This window comes from Erinaceus europaeus, chromosome 9, assembly GCF_950295315.1.
Source record: "Erinaceus europaeus chromosome 9, mEriEur2.1, whole genome shotgun sequence".
In the NCBI taxonomy this organism is placed as follows: domain Eukaryota; kingdom Metazoa; phylum Chordata; class Mammalia; order Eulipotyphla; family Erinaceidae; genus Erinaceus; species Erinaceus europaeus.
The window spans coordinates 21389576-21408927 of NC_080170.1; the positions used below are offsets into that span (position 1 = coordinate 21389576).

General features: G+C 41.7%; 1 long non-coding RNA gene across 1 annotated transcript; it reads right to left on the reverse strand.

Moving 5' to 3' along the window:
- Nucleotides 1-2577: 2577 nt before the first annotated feature.
- LOC132540162 (uncharacterized) lies at nt 2578-4335 on the reverse strand. The gene is made up of 3 exons (XR_009551395.1): nt 4303-4335; nt 3002-3135; nt 2578-2607 (listed from the first exon to the last, which is right to left on the reverse strand). It is a non-coding gene; the product is annotated as an uncharacterized LOC132540162 (long non-coding RNA).
- Nucleotides 4336-19352: the final 15017 nt, after the last annotated feature.

The window sequence follows — 19352 nt, forward strand, 5'->3', positions numbered from 1 at the left end:
ATACATTAACAAAACCATAGGGTAGTCTTCTTAAACCCTAGGACAACAGGAATCTTCCTTTCCTCTATAGAGCCTATGTTTCTCCCAATCCAGCTACTTCTGGGTGGGGCTCACTTCCCTGCATGCTTCTCTCCAATGAGGCTAAATGATATTGCATCCACCGATTCCAACCTGATCAATGCAATGAGTACCATCTCAGCATGCTTCACCTTAGACTTGGTACAGAGACGTAAGGCATGGATTGCCAACCCTTCACCCTCATCACTCGGGTGAGACCTTTGCTTTCATTGTATTCTCTAAGTCCATTCCAGGAGCTTCACTTCCTAATGACATACCAAAAGCTAGATATAGGCCAGGGCCTACCAGATTGAGCATATATTAACATGTATTCATAAATTAGGGCAAAATATAGGCCTAAAGGCAAAAATACACAATAGTCTGTAGTGAGTCAGTATCAAGTGTATAATGAAATAGTGTCCACATAGACTTAGATACCCTCATCACCTACTTCCTATTACAGCTCTCTCACTCACGCCAAAGCTAACCTTAGCAAAGCAAGGACTGCTAAAGCTGAATATGGGCAACAGACTGGCATATTTTCACGATGACTCTTTAGTCACTATCAGGCTGTTCCTCCAGCTGGGGCACTAATTGGGCAGTCATGAGACTCCTAAGCAGACTTGATGGGTCTAGAACTCAAAGAAATCCCTCTCTCCACGGAGGGAAATGATTTCGGGGAAAATGAAATCTCAGGGTGTTGCAAAACAGGCTGTGGGATGGTGGCATACCAGTAAGAGCCCATACATTCCCATGGTCCATGACACAGGTTGAAATCCTTGATCCCCAGCTGTGAGAGGAAGTTTTACAAAAGGTATCAAATGCTGCAGGTATCCTACTCTTTGCTTCTTTAAATCTCTCTTTCCTCTTGATTTTTCTCTCTCTCCCCAGTCAATACATTACTTGTAAATAGACACAAAATGCAAATGATCTAACTTCTCTCAAAGTAAGATATTTGGCCTTTGTGTAAATATAAATAAGAAAAAGATATGTGGGAGAGTTAGTCAGTATCCCTCAAAAACAACCTTAAAGAAAATTTGAGCTATCTCACGGGCTGAAGTGAACCTGTATAAGAGCCACTGTGAACAAGGTCTAGGAACAAGGCAAAATTAAATCACAATCCCCAAAGGAAACCCCGGCATGACCTCATAAATGGAGGAAATCTTGAGTGTGGTCACAACCTCCACCAGGGGGTCTCGTTCCTCCAGGAGGGAGAGAAGCCAGAGTAGGTTCTCTGCATCTACCTGGCCCTCCGAGGATTCGGTGTCTTCAGAGTCTGAATTGTGGTAGTGTTCTTCATCCTGCTAACAGAGAGGAAAGCATCAGCCTCCAGCAGATCATCTAGCTGGTGCTTTCTTTAAGAAAAAAGCTTGCACTGGAGAACTCTGCTACTTCTTTTTGGTGAGCCACTGCTGCCTTGGCTGCTGGAAGCTCAGACACATGTGTCTATCGAAGTTGAAGAAAAACCTTTGTTCAGCGTGTTCCCTCTGTACCTCCTCTAAGAAAGTATCTGTGTGACCCACCCAAGAATATTCATAGAAGCTCAAAAGAAAAAAAAAAAACCCTGTTAACATTTTTACCATCTCAGAAGCAGAGACTCTCAGCATAGCACGCTGGTCACAGATTTAGATATTTGTACACTTGACAAACCAGAGGTGTAAGAACAGTTGTAGAGAAGGTACTGCACAGACCGTCATCCAAACTCCACATGAGCTTCCCCCAGCAAGCAGGGCAGCCCCATGAGCACAGGCCCCTCCTTCCAGTCAATTTGTCACTCACCTCGCTAGAAAATTCCTCTTCCGAAGCTGTTAAAAAATATTCGTCTATCCCTGTGCAAGCATCCTTTACTTTGACATGCTCCGCCACCATCACTGGCTGGTCTTCTTTGATGTTATTCATGAGTTCCTCCTCTTCCTCTTCAATGTCCTCCATCTCCTCCTCCATCTCCTCCTCCTCCTCCAACTCCTCCTCCTCCTCTTCCTCTTTAACCTCCTCCTCCTCTATCTCCTCCTCCTCTTCCTCTTCTACCTCCTCTTCCTCTTCCTCTTCCAACTCCTCCTCTTCCTCTTCCCCTTGCTCCTCCAATACCATCCAAACCATTTTCTCTTCTTCTTCCTCCTCCTCCTCCTCTTCCTCCTCCTCCTCTTCCTCCTCCAGCTCCTCCTCCTCTTCCTCCGATACCATCCATAACATGTTCTCTTCTGCCTCCTCCTGCTCCAACACCATCCACACAATTTTCTCTTCTTCTTCTTCTTCTTCCTCCTCCTCCTCCGCCTCCTCCTCCTCTGCCTCTTCCTGCTCCTTCTCCTTCTCCTGCTCCTCTTCCAATACCATCCACACCATTTCCTCTTCCTCCTCCTCTTCCTTCGCCCTACACACCAACTCCTCTTCCTCCTCTTCTTCCTCCAGCAATAACTCCTCCAACATCACAGACTCAGGTTTTTCCTCCTCATCCTGCTCCTCCTCCTCGTCCTCCTCGTCCTCGTCCTCCTCCTCCTCCTCCTCCTCCTCCTCCTCCTCCTCCTCCTCCTTTGGCTTCAGCTGCTCCACCTGCAGGCAAACAAGTTTCTTTAGATGCTCTTCCTCATTCTCCTCAGTCAGAGAAAAACATCACAACATAGCAGGTCTTGGAGCCATTTCCATTGCCAATAATGTGAGTAAAATCTACATTCAGACACACTCTAATCCCCGCTGTTGAAAGCACTGACAGAGGATGACAGTGAACATCTGACAGACTGGAGGGAAATGGCAAGTAGGGATTTCAAAACCCTGCATGAGGGTGTCATTGCAGCAGCCTCCTAATCTCAGGGGAAATGGCACTGAACAGGACTCAGAAGGACTTCATCAACCAAAATGCAGAGACATGAGAACATGCTAAACGGGGTGCAGAATAAACCACCACCCAAATCACATCCCCAGTGAGATCAGAGAAGGGACCAGGTACCTCTTGGAGGATGGGGGCCTCCTGGCCAGCCAGCTGCTCCACGTAAACTCTGGGCTCACCCTTGGCCTGAGCAACTGCCTTCGGCTGCTCCACACACAGGCTGGAGGGTACACACACCTCCTCCTCCTCCTCCTCTGCCTACAGAAGACAGCGGACAGCACATTAGAGCAGGTCCATCTCTAGTCAACTACAAACTAAATATACACAAACTAATTAGCCTGAGGAAATCTCTGTCTCCTCTCTCTCTCTCTCTCTGTCTCAATTTTCTTTTTTTAAGATTTTATTTTTATGAGAAAGATAGGAGGAGAGAGAAAGAACTAGACATGACTCTGCCACATGTGCTGCCAGTGATCAAACTCGGGACCTCATGTTTGAGAGTCCAAGCTTTATGACTGCGCCACCTCCAGGAACACTTCTCTCAATGTTTTCTTGACACCAGTGTTATCAGTGTGGAGTCAGTGGCAGCATGACAGAAATCCATACCTACTACTGGCCATGTCTCCCATTTCTTGGTTGAGTTGAAGGGCAAAGAGAAATCGAAAAGGAGAAGGAAGAGAGGGAGGAAGGCGGATAGAGGCACCTGCAACCTGCACCTGCCTTGACCGAAGAACATGGAGTAGATATCCCCACAGAGCAGCTCCTACCTCACTGCCTGGAGCCAGGCACAGAGCCTGCAGCCCATCTGGCTGTCCCTGCTGGTTCTCACTCAGAGCTCCATCATTCCACTCCAGACACACTCACACCAAGGAGGGAAATTGGCAGCTTGAGGGCCTGGGCTCCATAAGCTCATCTAGAGGCTCCAGAGCACTGCTTCAATCCTACCCTCCTGTCTTGGGCAATGATCATGAAAGACCGCGGGTTCAACCACCACCTGCCTCGGCCTCACCTCAACAGTCCTCATGGGATTTTCCTCCCCACACCCAGCCCCTAAACAGACACATAGACATACAGATGCACATACACACACACACAGACACACACACACACACACACACACACACACACACACACACACACAGAGAGAGAGAGAGAGAGAGAGAGAGAGAGAGAGAACTGCAAGGGAAGCTGTCCTTGGAGAGCTCAGAGAGGAATCCTGATCCGGATTACTCTAGGACACACAGTTTTACCTGAGTGCAGGCACAGCAAGGAAGACATAATATCCAATTTAAAAAGCAATTTCTTTCTGGACTCTGTTCGGGGGTATTCTGGTGCCTATTTCTCCAGAAACTGGGAAAACAGCATGAGAACATTTTCACGCAGGAAAGATTCCAGTGAAATGAACTGGGTAGGGGCCAATGTACCTGCCTGGTTACAGGGGTTCCATGTTCTACTCACACCAGGCATGAGAACTGTGAGCTCACTTCCTGCAGACATAGCCTCTCCCTCACATATCAACTTATCTAATAGTGCTTTCCACGTCCAGGGCAACCTGAGGTTATAAAAGGAATGAAAGACTGTGGACAATTGTTCAATCCAGTATTTCAGTTGGAAGGGACCTGAAACTAGAGAAACTCATATGAGGCTTGGTGTTATCGAGACATGAGCTCACAGGCTACAGCCACCTGTCCATCTGTGCTTCGCAGTCTGACTTGACTCTGAGAAACACTCAGCAGATCACTTCTGACAGGACATCCACACCATAATCAGGCACTTCTTTGAAGACAGCCTATGAGTGTTCACAAAGCTGGCTGTCCTCTGAGAAACTACACTGACACAATCATAATAGTAGTGGCATCTGAGCCTTCAGCGAGTGGTGACCTTTTTGTGCTTACCATTCTAGAATTGCTGCCTCCTAGGGAGCCTAGGGAGAGATTTCCTCACAGAAAATGCAGTTCTATCATGCTGCACCCATCCACCATTTTCAGGTTGACTGACAATGGAATTGGTCAAAACACTGAGACATGTTTCTGCAGGAAGCAGCGAAGTCATGCAGACAGTTCACAGCCCACTTCTCTCTGTTCTCTGGTAAGCTTCAAAGGAACTCAGAGACAAGCCGAAGATGCATCCAGGTCCACTGACATATCCATGCCCTCCAAGCCCCCAAGTCAGGCCAACTAGAGGATCACACCCCAGCAGAGAGCTACTGCAGCTCACGGGCCACAGGCCTAAGCACCAGTTCAGTCCTGCTAGTCACACTCTGGCTTACTAGGGAGGAGCCGGCTCTTGCAGACACTCTGATCCAACTTGATAAGCTAAGGGGCTTGCTTTGATCTCTCTGACCTTGTGACTGTGCAGCCATGCCAAGAGTTATGACGAAATCTGTGAGACCCTCACCTTTTTCCCTGCTTGTCTAATATACAGGCTTCAGCAAGCCTGTTTTCCTACCCCTGACATGCAAGTGCTGCCTAGTCCTTGATGTTCCTGACATTCAGTCCTCCTCATCTGTTAGGAGGTTCTTTGTTCTTTGCTGAATTTGGGGAGCTCTTGATATAATTGATTATGAGTCTTTTGTCTGATGTATGGCCTGCAAAGATCATGTCCTCTTCTGAAAGGAGTCGCTTTGTTGGGGAGGTGCTTCCCTTTGCTGTGTAGAAGCTTTTCATTTTAGGGAGTCCCTTTTGTTGTTGTTATGCTTGTTGCTCTTTGCTTTAGTCTTTCTCTGGCAATTGGATTTGTATTACAGAAGATGCCTATAAACTTTAGATGGAAGTATGTTCTGCCAATATTTTCCTCTAAGTCCTTGATAGATTCTGGCCTAAAACCTAGGTCCGCAATTCATTTAAAGTTTATTTGCATATGTGTGTTTGTGTGTGTGGTGTGTGTGTGTAGTGGTTCACTTCTACTTGTCTGCATGTTTCAAACCAACTTTTCAGAACTTTGGTTCAGTATATGTAAATAAGTCAATATGATCTATTGCATCAATTAAAAAATAATAAAACTGTAACCACATGATTATCTCAACAGATGCAGATAAAGCCTTAGATAAAACCCAACATCCTTTCATAATCAGAACTTCAAAAATGAAATAGATGGAATTTTCCTTAACTTAGTGGTGTCCATATACAACAAACCAATAGGCAACTTCATACTACATTGTGAGAAACTGAAAGCATTTCCACTTAGGGCAGATAGTAGGGATGTACGTTTCCTATGATTTTTATTATTCCACATAATGTTGGAATTTCTTGCAATGTCAATCAGGCCAGAGGAACGAATTAAAGACATTGACTGGAAAAGAAGAAGTCAAACTGTGAATATCTGCATATGATGTGATAGGATACAAAGAAAACCCTAATTAATCCAGCAAAAGCTTATGAGAATTATTTGGAAATAGAATAAGGTGTCAGGTAACAAAATGAACAAGGGAAAAAATCAGTGGGAATTCCTTTCTGCAAACACTAAGTCCGAATAAATAAGTAGAATCAGAATGTGTTGGAAGATGGACAGGGCATTCCATGACCAAGGGAAAACCACTAACACTTCTATTTTGAGCACTGAAAATGCAACTGTTGACTTATACTCTTAATAGTCAAGCTCAAGAGTGTAAAAAGGAATCATCATTGAGTATTTCATTTGTCTGTCAAAAATGTCAAGGGGCTCCAGCCTGACTTCCCTGGGCATATGACCCCACCAATGTATCCTGGAGCCCCACCTCCCCAGATCCCTGCCCCACTAGGGAAAGAGAGAGAGAGAGGCTGGGAGTAAGGATTGAACTGCGAATACCCATGTAGAGTGGGGAAACAATTATAGAAGCCACACCTTCTACATTCTGTGCCCCTTAATAGGCCTGGGTCCATATTCCCAGAGGGGTAAAGAATAGGATAACATCCAAGGCAGGGGGTGGGATACAGAGTTAGCAGATGAGAACTGTAACCCTCTTATCCTATGGTCTTGTCAATATTTCCACTATATAAATAATTGAAAAAAATGTCAAGGGGCATGAAGTTTATTACAGAGAGGAATCCACATGTGTCTGTTTGGATCCCAGTCCTTAGCCATCTCAAGAGTGGCCCAAATGCTCAGGGAGTTATCCATGAGGTTGTGTCTTTGAATTGCTGTCATTTCTCAGAACTCACTGCGGTTACTGAACAAAGATACTTCCTACTGCCTGATGCAACTGCTCTAGTGGGTGATCAGGATGGTTTTAATTAGCAACTGTGGTTGGAGGTAACCAGGTAAGTTTTGATGTCTTCATTCCACTGGGACCTGAGAGGAGAACTTTATGGTCATGGGCCTTCTCCCAGACACATGCTAGGTAAGTTGCAGGGATATTTGAATGAGCCATACATAATCCACTGAGACAAAGTGGTAATTCTTTTAACCATATGGGAGAATGTGACTACATACCACCAACCAAACTTTTTCTTTTGTTCTTTCTCTGCACAAATAGGCTCCCTAGCAAGAGGTGCAGTCACAGGCTTCCTCACTGTCAGGTTCATTTTCTGAGAAATGGAGGCATCAGGAAATTCAGCTTTCTTCTGACACATTTCCAAGCCAGGCCCAATATTCAGACAACATTTATTCTTTCCCCCTGTTTGGCAGCGATTCTTCCATCTGTACCACAGGCTTCAGGGGGAGTGGCACAGCCCCTGAGGCCCTATCCACTCAGAGCAGGGGGCTGAGCTCACCTGCCAGCAAACCCACTGATGACTCCCAGGAACTCTTCCTGGTAAAGAGCAAAGGTTGGGTACCATCTTTCTGGACTTGCTGACATCTGCCTTCCCTTTCTCTGGGGACTTCAGCTTGACCTTTCTTGAGCAGCCATGTGGCACTGGATCTGGGATCTTGGAAAGGAAGTGCTCTCTCTAAGGTCTGAAGCAGGTAAATGGTAAGAAGAATGGACTTGGAGGTTAAGGTCAGGTTACATGTTCTAAGGAAGGCATGTGGAATAAGCCATGAAAATAGAGCAACTCAGAAGGGGCAGTTTGTGGGCTCCCCAGTAGATCTTATATGTTGTTCATTTTATAGAACTTTTATTTTCTAATACAAATGTTATATTTCTTCCTCATTGGTTTAAAGAGTCATTTGGGCAGAGACAGAAAATCTTACTTGATATTGTACTGCTTCGCCATGTGTGTGATGCACATTTGAGCTGCTAATCCATGAAGATCAAATTGATGTGAGCCGAGGCCCATATTTAGCCTAGGATGAGCAGTGATTTGAAGAGCCTACTTTGTGGAAGGGAATACTCTATGGGTGATAATTGTCATTTTATATTTGACATGACTCTCGACCTCATCAAGATCAAGTTGTTCAGAGTAGATACTGATACAATTTAGTTAAATGCAATCTCAAATAAAAGTTCCTTACCTAGAGTCCCATGTAATTAATAGCAAAGTTTTGGGAGTGTTTAGTATTCAGGAATTGTTTTTACAGAGAGATTCCCTTTGCCTCCATGGGGACTAAAGCAGAACTGATATTTGTATAATACAACTTGCTTCCATACTGGTTTAAACCAGGCACACTCTATAAGCCAGAGACCATGTCCTCGTTACAAATGAAACATGCCCGTTCACTTGTTTGTTCAACTGAGACCACACTTTGCATGCAGATTTTTGACCGATGACAGAAATACACAAAGTTCCGAAAAAGGAAATCTTAAATTATGGTTAACATTTAATTCCAGGGAAAAATAAAATAATAATAATAATAACAAAAACAGCCTGGTTTTGGAGACAAGAAGATGCTGTGCTCTGGCTATGGGCCAGGCAAAACAACCAATCAAAACTATGGAAGGGAAACAAAATAAAGTGTATGAACTGGGTGGGCTGGGTGGTTGGTTATTTAAACAGATTCAAGTGTTGCCTTAAGCATTTGAAATGTGTTTGTAACTTTGAAGTGGTCACAGAATTTTTACAAATTCCTTTTTTTTTTTAAACTGCCACCAAGTTTCTGCTAGTCCTGCACTAAGAACTCACCTCTGCTCCAGCCAGCCATTTTTCCTTCCCCTCCCACACCTTTTTTTTTTAGATAGGACAGTTTGAGTGGAGTTGGGCAGGAAAGATAGAGAGGGAGAAGAAAGACCTGCAGACCTGTTTCTCCAGTCAAGAAGCTTTCACCCGAAGGTGGTGAGGGCCTGGAACCACAGTGCAGTGATATATATGTGTGCTCAAGCAGATGTGCCACCAGCCTGCCCCTTATTGACTTACAGTTAATGGTAGTCACATCTGAAAAGTCAGTCCTAAATACCTTTGTTCTGCTACATAAATTATTCATGTTGTACACTAGATTTCTAGAACTGACTCAGCCTGTATACCTTCGCATAATGCTCTGCAAGTCTATTGCTATTGTTGACACTGCAAAAGTTCTGTTTTTTTTTTAAGATTGAAAGATAGTCCATAGAATAAGACTGAATAATACATTAAATCCTGTTTATTCATTCAGACTAGATATCTACTGTGAACAATGCTACAGTGAAGATAGAAATGAAGACATCAGGATCCTGGCTTCATGTTTTGGGGACACATACCTGGAAGCAGAATTGCTGAACCAAATTTTACTTCTCTTTTCATTGTCTATAGAAAACATTGAATCTGTTTTTTTTTAATACTAGTTGAACAATATTTCATTTATTCAAGCAAAGCAAAGGCTTATCAGATCTAAACCTTGCCAGCATCTGTCATCTTTTCGTTTTGATAGCGGTGACTTTAGCCGATGTGAGAAGATGTCTTATGGTGAAATTGACTGTCAATTCCATAAGGGATGTGGAGGACCTTTTCACTCTCCTATCACATATTTTCAGGCATGTCTATTAAAGTCCGTTGCTTACTTTTTTAAAATTTCTGTATTGGGAAATCAATGTTTTACATTCAACTGTAAATACAATAGTTTGTGCATGCATAACACCCCCCAGTTTCCCATGTAACAATATAACACCCATTAGGTTCTCTATTATCCTTCTTGGACCTGTATTTCTTTTCCCACTTGCCACTTCCATTTCAAAAGATATAAAGGCATTTTCTCTGATCAATAAAGGCATTTCATTGCACTCCTGCTTAGCCATGAGTCCCTGGTCACTTGTCTCCCCTGTGATGTAACCCGACATCTGGTGCATCAACCTGGGGCCTAACCCACCCATCCTCCAGATTAGTATACACTGCTTGGCTCTCTGCAGCCTGCTGTTTTACAAAGGCACTGTGATTCTTTTTTTCCCTCTTATAATCTTTCTGAGACCCCTGCACCATGAGAGACCTTCTTCCTTATGCAATGCTTAGTATCGTCATGTTCTCAGGGGAGGTCATACCCAGAATTGTTTTAGACTTTGGCTGAGGGCTATCTCTACCATTAATCTTCTATGGGGGGCATACGGATCTTTGCCTAGTCGTGGACCACTGCTCATCTCGGTCTGGTACAGTTGAACTATTTTTCAAGTGACATGTTTTTCTTCTAATGATGGCTTTTTCTCTGGAGATGCATACCCCAAAGTGCTACATCCTTTATCAGTGTCTTCAACTTTTAGTGAGCAGTTCTTTTATTTCCCTAGTAAAACTTATTCCTATGTATATTGTACTTTTTAACTCTCTTCTGTGTGGCTCTGAGCCCTCAATTCTTTTCTGTTAATTGTTTGTATATAAGCACAGCTGAATATTTTTCCTCCTGTGACTTTATAGGATTTACATATTGGCTCTAACCATATTTGATGATGTCCTTAAGATTTCCCCCTTTTTTTTATTTATAGAAAGGAAATACTGACAAAACCGTAGGATAAGAGGGGTAGAAGTCCACACAATTCCCACCACAACAACTCCATATCCAGTCCCCTACCTTGATAGCTTTCCTATTCTTTTTTTAAATATATTTTTTACTTATTCCCTTTTGTTTCCCTTGTTTTTTTTTATAGTTATTGATGCTGTTGTTGTTGGGTAGGACAGAGAGTAATGGAGAGAGGAGTGGAAGACAGAGAAGGGAAAGAAAGATAGAAACTGAGGTTCCCGGAAGATGGCAGACTGAGAAGCTCCTATTGGCTAGAGCTCTGTCCACATCTTCTGGAAACGGTAGGATTTTCTGCCTTTAGTAGGCCAGTCAATAAGGGGTCCTAGCGGTGACACCAAGGAGTGACTATAACTTAATTTGGGTTAAAAGACAGAGTAAAAAAAAGGGAAACCATTTTTTTTCTTTTAAATTATTAATCCCAAAGCACACCTCCTTCTCCTACCCCCGCAACCCCCCCATAACCCATCTCTGGGGACCACCTCCTAGCAGGCTCCCTGGCTGAGCTTCTTTCTTTACCAAGATTCCTGTCCCACCAGGGATTATCATTCATTCTAAGTCTATTCCTGTCTGAAACCTCTGGCCTTTTTTCTTTCTAAGTAGCCAACCACCCCACCCCAATGGGCATAGCTAATTAAATAATTAAAAATAAATAAAGAAAAAACTCTTTCCTCTCACCACTCTTTTATTAATGTTTTTTTCTTATCTTTTTCTTTTTCTCTCTCTCTCTTTCTTTTTCTTTTCTTTTTCTCATTCTTGTCATCCTTTCTTCCTTAATCCTACAGCTTCCAAAGCCACAGGCCCTATCCCCCACACCACCAAACAGTGTGCTTTTTTGAATTCACTGATACACATTTGGCAATTAGTTTGGGGAAGAATTCTGACTCAGAGTGGACTCTCACTGTGAGTATCTCTGCTCAACTTCCCTTCCTCCTTTAGCTACCCTTAGAATATACAGTGGATACCAGATTAGCATAACTTTCTATTTCAGCTATACTTGTCTAGTCCTGAGGATTTTTTTAAATTTTTTTTTCTCTTAACAATCAGCTGCCTCTGATCACAAGGTTTGAGGTAATCTGGGACAGGGTTTTTTTTTTTACCCAGTCAATTTTATATTTTATTATTAATATTATATAAAAGCATATATCTCCCCCCTTAGGTTGATCAGAATTAACTCTTAGGGTATCTTTCATTAATAGGGTAGAGGGCATCTTATCTATTGTGGGAGGAACTTGTGTCCTTACCCCTACCTCCTCTACAGACTCTCCCCTACCTACTCATCCTAGCTATTTAAGAAAATTAAATTAAATTAAATTAAAAATAATGTAATCAAAAATATTTCCTTTCTCTGCTTTTTAATTACAACAATCGAGGAAATGAATGGCAGTATCAGTGAAACAACAGTTGAGACCCCCAAGGAAAATATTGATTATCTTGATGCAATTAGAGAACTGAAAGCTGAAATAGCTGTAATGAGGGAAGAAGCTGAGGCAAGGGAAAGCAGACTAACATTGGCAGAAAACAGATTAGTCCGACAGAGCATGAGTTAGAGAAAATGACAAAAGAGGTGAAAGAACTCAAAAAGAGATTGAGAGACACTGAAGACAACAACAGAGACATATGGGATGATCTCAAAATAAGTAACATTTGTATAATTGTCCAGCCAGAGAAAGAAAGAAAGCAAGGGGAAGCAAACATTCTAGAGGAAATAATAGAAGAAAACTTCCCAGATCTGAATAACAGAAAGGACATCAAGATTCAATAGGCACAGAGAGTTCCAAACAGAATCCACTCAGACCTGAAGTCTCCAAGACACATCAAGGTTACAATTAAAAGGAGTAAGGATAAAGAAAGGATCCTAAGGGCTGCTAGAGAGAAACAAAAAGTCACATGCAGGGGAAAACCGATAAGATTATCTGCAGACATCACCACTCAGACTCCCAAAGCCAGAAGAGAATGGCAAGATATCTATCGAGCCCTGAATGAAAAAGGGCTTCAACCAAGGATAATATATCCTGCTAGACTTTCATTCAAACTAGATGGAGGGATCAAAACCTTCTTAGACAAACAACAGTTAAAGGAGGCAACCATCACCAAACCGGACATATAAGGGGTTCTAAAAGACCTCTTATAAATAAGAACATCACTATAATACTTGCAATATATCAGTACAAACAAAAAATGTTTTCAACAATGGCACTACGATACATTAAATCCATAATATCAATACATTTCAATGGCTTAAACTCACCCATCAAAAGGCACAGAGTGGGGGGATGGATCAGAAAACATAATCCAACCATATGCTGCTTGCAAGAATCCCATCTGACACAACAAGATAAACACAGACTTAAAGTGAAAGGATGGAAAACTATCTTACAGGCCAACGGACCACAGAAAAGGAATGGAACAACCATTGTCATCTCAGACACAATAGATTTTAAATCAATTAAAGTAATAAAAGATAGGCAAGGACATCACATAATGATTAGAGGATCAATCAGCCAAGAAGACTTAACAATTATTAACATCTATGCACCCAATGAGGGACCATCTAAATACATCAAGCACTTATTGAAAGAATTTCAAAAATACATCAATAGTAATACAATAAGAGTGGGAGACTTCAATACACCACTCTCACACTTAGACATATCAACAAAGAAGAGAATCAAAAAAGATACAAGAGAATTAAATGGAGAGATAGACAGACTAGACCTCTTGGACATTTCCAGAGTCCTTCACCCCAAAAAACAGGAATGCACCTTCTTTTCAAGTGCACATAACACATCCTCAAGGATAGACGAAATGTTAGGCCACAAAGCCAGCAACAATGAATTAAAGAGCATTGAAATCATCCCAAGTATCTCCTCATACCACATGAAGTAAAACTAACATTTAACAACAAACAGAAAATTATGAAAAGTCACAGAATTTGGAAACTAAACAACATACTCCTTAAGAACCACTGGGTCAGACAGTCATTCAAGCAAGAAATTCAAATGTTCCTGGAAACAAATGAAAATGAAGACACAACCTATCAAAATATTTGGGACACAGCTAAAGCAGTACTGTGAGGGAAACTTATAGCCATACAATCACATATTAAACAACAAGAAAAAGCTCAAATGAACGACCTTACTGCACACCTCAAGCACTTAGAGGAAGAGGAACAAAGGAACCCTAAAGCAACCAGAAGGACAGAAATCACTAAAATTAGAGCATACATAAACAACATCGAAAATAAGAGAACCATACAAAAGATCAGTGAAGCCACATGTTGGTGCTTTTAAAGATTAAACAAAATTGACAAACCCCTAGCCAGACTCACCAAACAAAAAAGACAGAAGACTCAAATTCATAGAATTGTAAACGATGGAGGAGATATCACAAGTGACACCACAGAAATCCAAAGAATCATGCGAAACTTCTGTTGGTATGCATGAGACACCTTCTGTTTCATTTGGTTTAAATCCCCCCTGATTAACACTATTCTATTTACATAACCACTTCATTCTATTTACATAACCAGTGTTAACAAGTTCCACCCTCCCTCCAGGGCATTTGTGGTTCAGTGATAGGATTCTCGCCTAATCTGCCCCCTCTTTGTCACACTCTGTTTTTCACCAGTCACTTTTCTCTCCACTCTCTCTATGTCACATCCTGTTTCCACCTTACTTGGCAAGTATATATAAAGACAGCATTGTGAGTTTTACAGTACTGTACCTTGAGATTAGCTTAGCTCGTCTTAGATTGTGCTGCGTCCTGCATGAATAAAGAGATACTGCCTACAGCTCAACCATGAGTCCCTGGTCGTCTGTTACCCGCCTGTGAAGCCAGCCCATTGAAAACAACATAACCCGTCGAAAACAACAAACTTCGATGGAGAACTATACACCACTATGCTAGAGAATCTGGAAGAAATGGAACAATTCCTAGAAGCATATGCCCTTCCAAAACAGAACCAAGAAGAACTAAAAAATCTCAATGCACCAATCACAGACAAAGAAATTGAAACCCTTATTAAGAATCTCCCCAACAACAAAAGTCCTGGACCAGATGGCTTCAAAAACAAATTCTACAAAACTTTCAGGAAACAGTTAGCTTTTCCACAAGACTGAAGAAACAGGAATACTTCCTTCCACCTTCTATGAAGCCAACATCACCCTGAGACCAAAAGCCGATAGGGACACAACAAAAAAGGAAAACTACAGACCTATATCGCTGATGAACATACATGCCAAAATATTAAACAAGATCTTGGCCAACCGGATACAGCAACATATCAAACAGATTGTCATTCATGACCAAGTGGGAATCATCCCAGGAATGCAAGGCTCCTTTAACATCCATAAGTCAATCAATGTCATTCACCACATCAATAAAAGCAAAGCCAAAACCCACATGATTATCTCAAGAGATGCAGAGAAAGCCTTTGACAAAATCCAACACCATTAATGCTCAAAACTCTACAAAACATGGGAATAGCTGGGAAATTACTCAACATAGTGGAGTCTATATATAGCAAACCTACAGCCAACATCATACTCAATGGACTGAAGCTGAAAGCATTCCCCCTCAGATCGGGAACTAGACAGGCCTGTCCTCTGACACCATTACTCTTCAACATAGTACTGTAAATTCTTACCATAGCAATCAGGCAAGAGAAGGAAATCAAAGGAATACAGAATGGAAGGGAAGACGTCAAGCTCTCACTATTTGCAGATGATATGATAGTATACATAGAAAAGCCTACCGAATCCAGCAGTAAACTACTGGAAGTTATTAGGCAATATAGCAAGATATCAGGCTAAAAATCAATGTACAAAAACCAGTGGCATTTCTTTATGCAAACACTAAATCTGAAGAAGTAGAAGACATCCAGAAATCACTCCCATTTACTGTTTCAGCAAAATCAATCAAATAGCTAGGAATCAAGACGACCACAGAAGAGAAAGACTTATATTCTGAAAACTATGAGTCACTACTCAAGGAAATAGAAACTGATACCAAGAAATGGAAAGATATTCCATGCTCATGGATTGGAAGAATAAATATCATCAAATGAATATTCTCCCCAGAGCCATATACAAATGTAATGCAATACCCATCAAAGTTCCACCAAGCTTCTTTAACAGAATAGAACAAACACTAAAATCAATTATCTGGAACCAGAAAACACCTAGAATTGCCAAAACCATCTTGAGGAAAAGAAACAGAAATGGAGGCTTCACACTCCCAGACCTTAAAGTATACTTTAAAGCCATCATCTGCAAAACAACACTGTCTGGAATAAAAATAGGCACACAGACGTGTGGAACAGAATTGAAATCCCAGAAATAAATCCCCACACCTATGGACATCTAATCTTTGATAAGGGGGCCCAAAGGATTAAATGGAAGAAGGAGGCTCTCTTCAATAAATGGTGCTGGGAAAACTGGGTTGAAACATGCAGAAGAATGAAATTGAACCAGTTTATCTCACCAGAAACAAAAATCAACTCCAAATGGATCAAAGACGTCGATGACAGACCAGAAACAATCAAACAATCAAATACTTAGAGGAAAACATTGGTAAAACACGTTCCTTTGATTCATCAAAGACATCTTTGATGAATTAAACCCAATTGCACGGAAGACTAATGGAGAAACAAACCAATAGGACTATATCAAATTGAAAAGCTTCTGCACACCCAAAGAAACTATTAAACAAACAGAGAGACCCCTCACAGAATGGGAGAAGATCTTCACATGCCATACATCAGACAAGAAACTAATCACCAAAATATATAAAGAGCTCAGCAAACTTTGCACCAAAAAAAAAAAAAATAAATAAAATGACCCTATCCAAATATGGACAGAGGATATGAACAAAACATTCACTACAGAGGAGATCCAGAAGGCTAACAAATATATGAAAAACTGCTCTAGGTCACTAATAGTCAGAGAAATGCAAATTAAGACAACACTAGGATACCACCTCACGCCTGTAAGAATGGTATACATCAAAAAGGACAGCAGCAACAAATGCTGGAGAGGTTGTGGGGACAAAGAGTCCACATATCAAATACACAGCCTATATAATAAAAAGATTCAGTTTGTGTTTTGAAAAACTTTGAGACATACAATTGATTTCTCCCCTCTCTTATTAATTAACTAGTGATTTATATGTCTATATTTTGCTAGGAGTGTACATATATTTTTAATATGTAGGCTGTGAAATTGATATGGAGATTCTCTCAAAAGCCTAGCCCAAGTAGATCAGAAGCAATCAATAGCAGAGCTATATACAAGACACTGGGTACTGTACAGCAAACCCTAACAAAAAGACTTTTCAAAGTTAACCCAATTACCAATTAATGTGAAGATAACATTAACTATCGATTGTCTTTTTGAACCCTTAGACAGCAGGACCTCACATCTCCTCTATAGAGCCTGTACTTCCCCCAGTCCTGGAAGCCTTGGATAGGGCCCACTTTCCAGTATGTCTCTCCCAATCCATATCAAATGATATTGCATCACAACCTAATCAACACAGCGATTGCCACCTCAACATGCTTCACTTCAGACTGAGTCCAGAGACTTCACGTGTGGAATGACAACCCTTCAGCTACATTAATCGGGTGAGACCTTTCCATTCATAGTACACTCTAATTCCATCTCAGGTGGTTCACTTTCTAACAAAGTCCCAAAACCTAGATATACACCATTTTCTGTGTGAGAGAGCATATGTTCATACCTATCCATAAACTACTGCAAAATATATACCTGAAAGCAGAAGTACACTAGAGTTTGTAGTGAGTATCCCCCTAACACGTCCTCTCCACTATCCCAAGTTTTGGGTCCATGATTGCTCAACAATTTGTTGGGCTTTGTATGTTAACTCTCATTTCAGTCTCCAGGTTCCAGATGTCATCAGGATGCTGGCCAGGCTTCCCTGGACTGAAGACCCCACCAATATGTCCTGGAGCTCCGCTTTCCCAGAGACCCACCCTATTAGGGAAAGAGAGAGGCAGACTGGGAGTATGGACCGACCAGTCAACGCCCATGTTCAGCGGGGAAGCAATTACAGAAGCCAGACCTTCCACCTTCCACATCCCAAAATGTCCCTGGGTCCATGCTCCCAGAGGGATAGAGAGTAGGAAAGCTATCAGGGGAGGGGGTGAGATATGGAGATTGGGTAGTGGGAATTGTGTGGAGTTGTACCCCTCCTACCCTATGGTTTTGTTAATTAATCCTTTCCTAAATAAAAAATTAAAAAACAGAGATAGAAACCCACAGATCTGCTTCACTGTTTGTGAAGCAACACCTCTCCATGTGGGGAGCCTGAGGATCCTACCCAAATCCTTATTGCTGGTTCTTGTGCTTCACACCACAAACCCACTGTGTTACCACCCAATTCCCAACTTTCCTATTCTTTAACCCTCTGGGAGTATGGACCCAGGGTCATTCTGGGGAGCAGAAGGTGGTAGGTCTGCCTTCTGTAATTGCTTCCCCGATGAACATGGGCGTTGACCGTTGGATCCATACTCCCAGCCTGTCTCTCTCATTCCTTAGTGGGGGAGGGCTCAGGGGAAGTAGAGCTCTAGGACACATTGGTGGGATTGTCTGTCCAGGGTAGTCTGGTTGGCACCATGGTAGCATCTGGAACCTGGTGGCTGAAAAGAGAGTTAACATATAAAGCTAAACAAACTGTTGACTAATCATGAACCTAAAGGCCAGAATAGGGGAGATGAAGGGTTGGCGGGAGGGTCTCCATTTGGTAGACAGCTAGTAGGCATATTTTGGTTCTAATCCAAAGGACCTGTGGCTAGAGTAGTCAATGTAAATTCCCTGAGTTGAGAGTGAGGGTGGATGTTCGGTGTCACTGGGCAGGGAGTGGGAGAAAGAAGATGGCATGGGACATGGTCTTTTGGTGGTGGAAATGGTGGTTATGTACACTTCTATTCATTGGTAGTCCTCAGGGGGTTTTATACCTATAATATACGGTCATTTGAAAACAGAACAAGTTGCTTTTTCTTTCTGCTTTGTAAATGTCACATTCTTTTATTTTTGATGAAACCTTTAGGTCTTACTTCCTATACTATGGTAAAACTAGTTGCCCTGATGTCTGGTGATTCCAGTGGACAAATAGGAATCCCTGCTTCACAAGTCCTATGCCTTAACACAGTATGAGTTGTTTTAGCCTGTCATTAACATATGGGGCCAAACAATTTTCATGTTAACCATGAACTGCATTGAACCCACTATAAATTGTTGATTTTTATCATGTTCTTCAAGAGTACTGAATTTCATTCATCGATTGCCTTCTTTACTTCACTGCGTCCATCACATAATTGTTGTCCTTATTTTGTCAAATGTATATTCACATAAGTGTTCTGTGTGTTCAACTATTCTTGAATTATTGGAATAAACCCCTCTTGAACATGGGCTATGATCCAGTTCAATACTGGGTTTTTCTTAAAGCCATAAAATATAAGTTAGAACAACTAGGATAATTTAGAAAAGGACAACTCTTTTTGATCAAGACATGGAATTATTAATTTCTTAATTATAGCAGTGGTGATGTCTGACTGAATAAAAGTCCTCTCATTCTTTTTTATTAAATTTTTTTAATATTTTATTTATTTACTCCCTTTTGTTGCCCTTGTTGTTTTACTGTTGTAGTTATTATTGTTGTTGAGGTTGATGGATAGGACCGA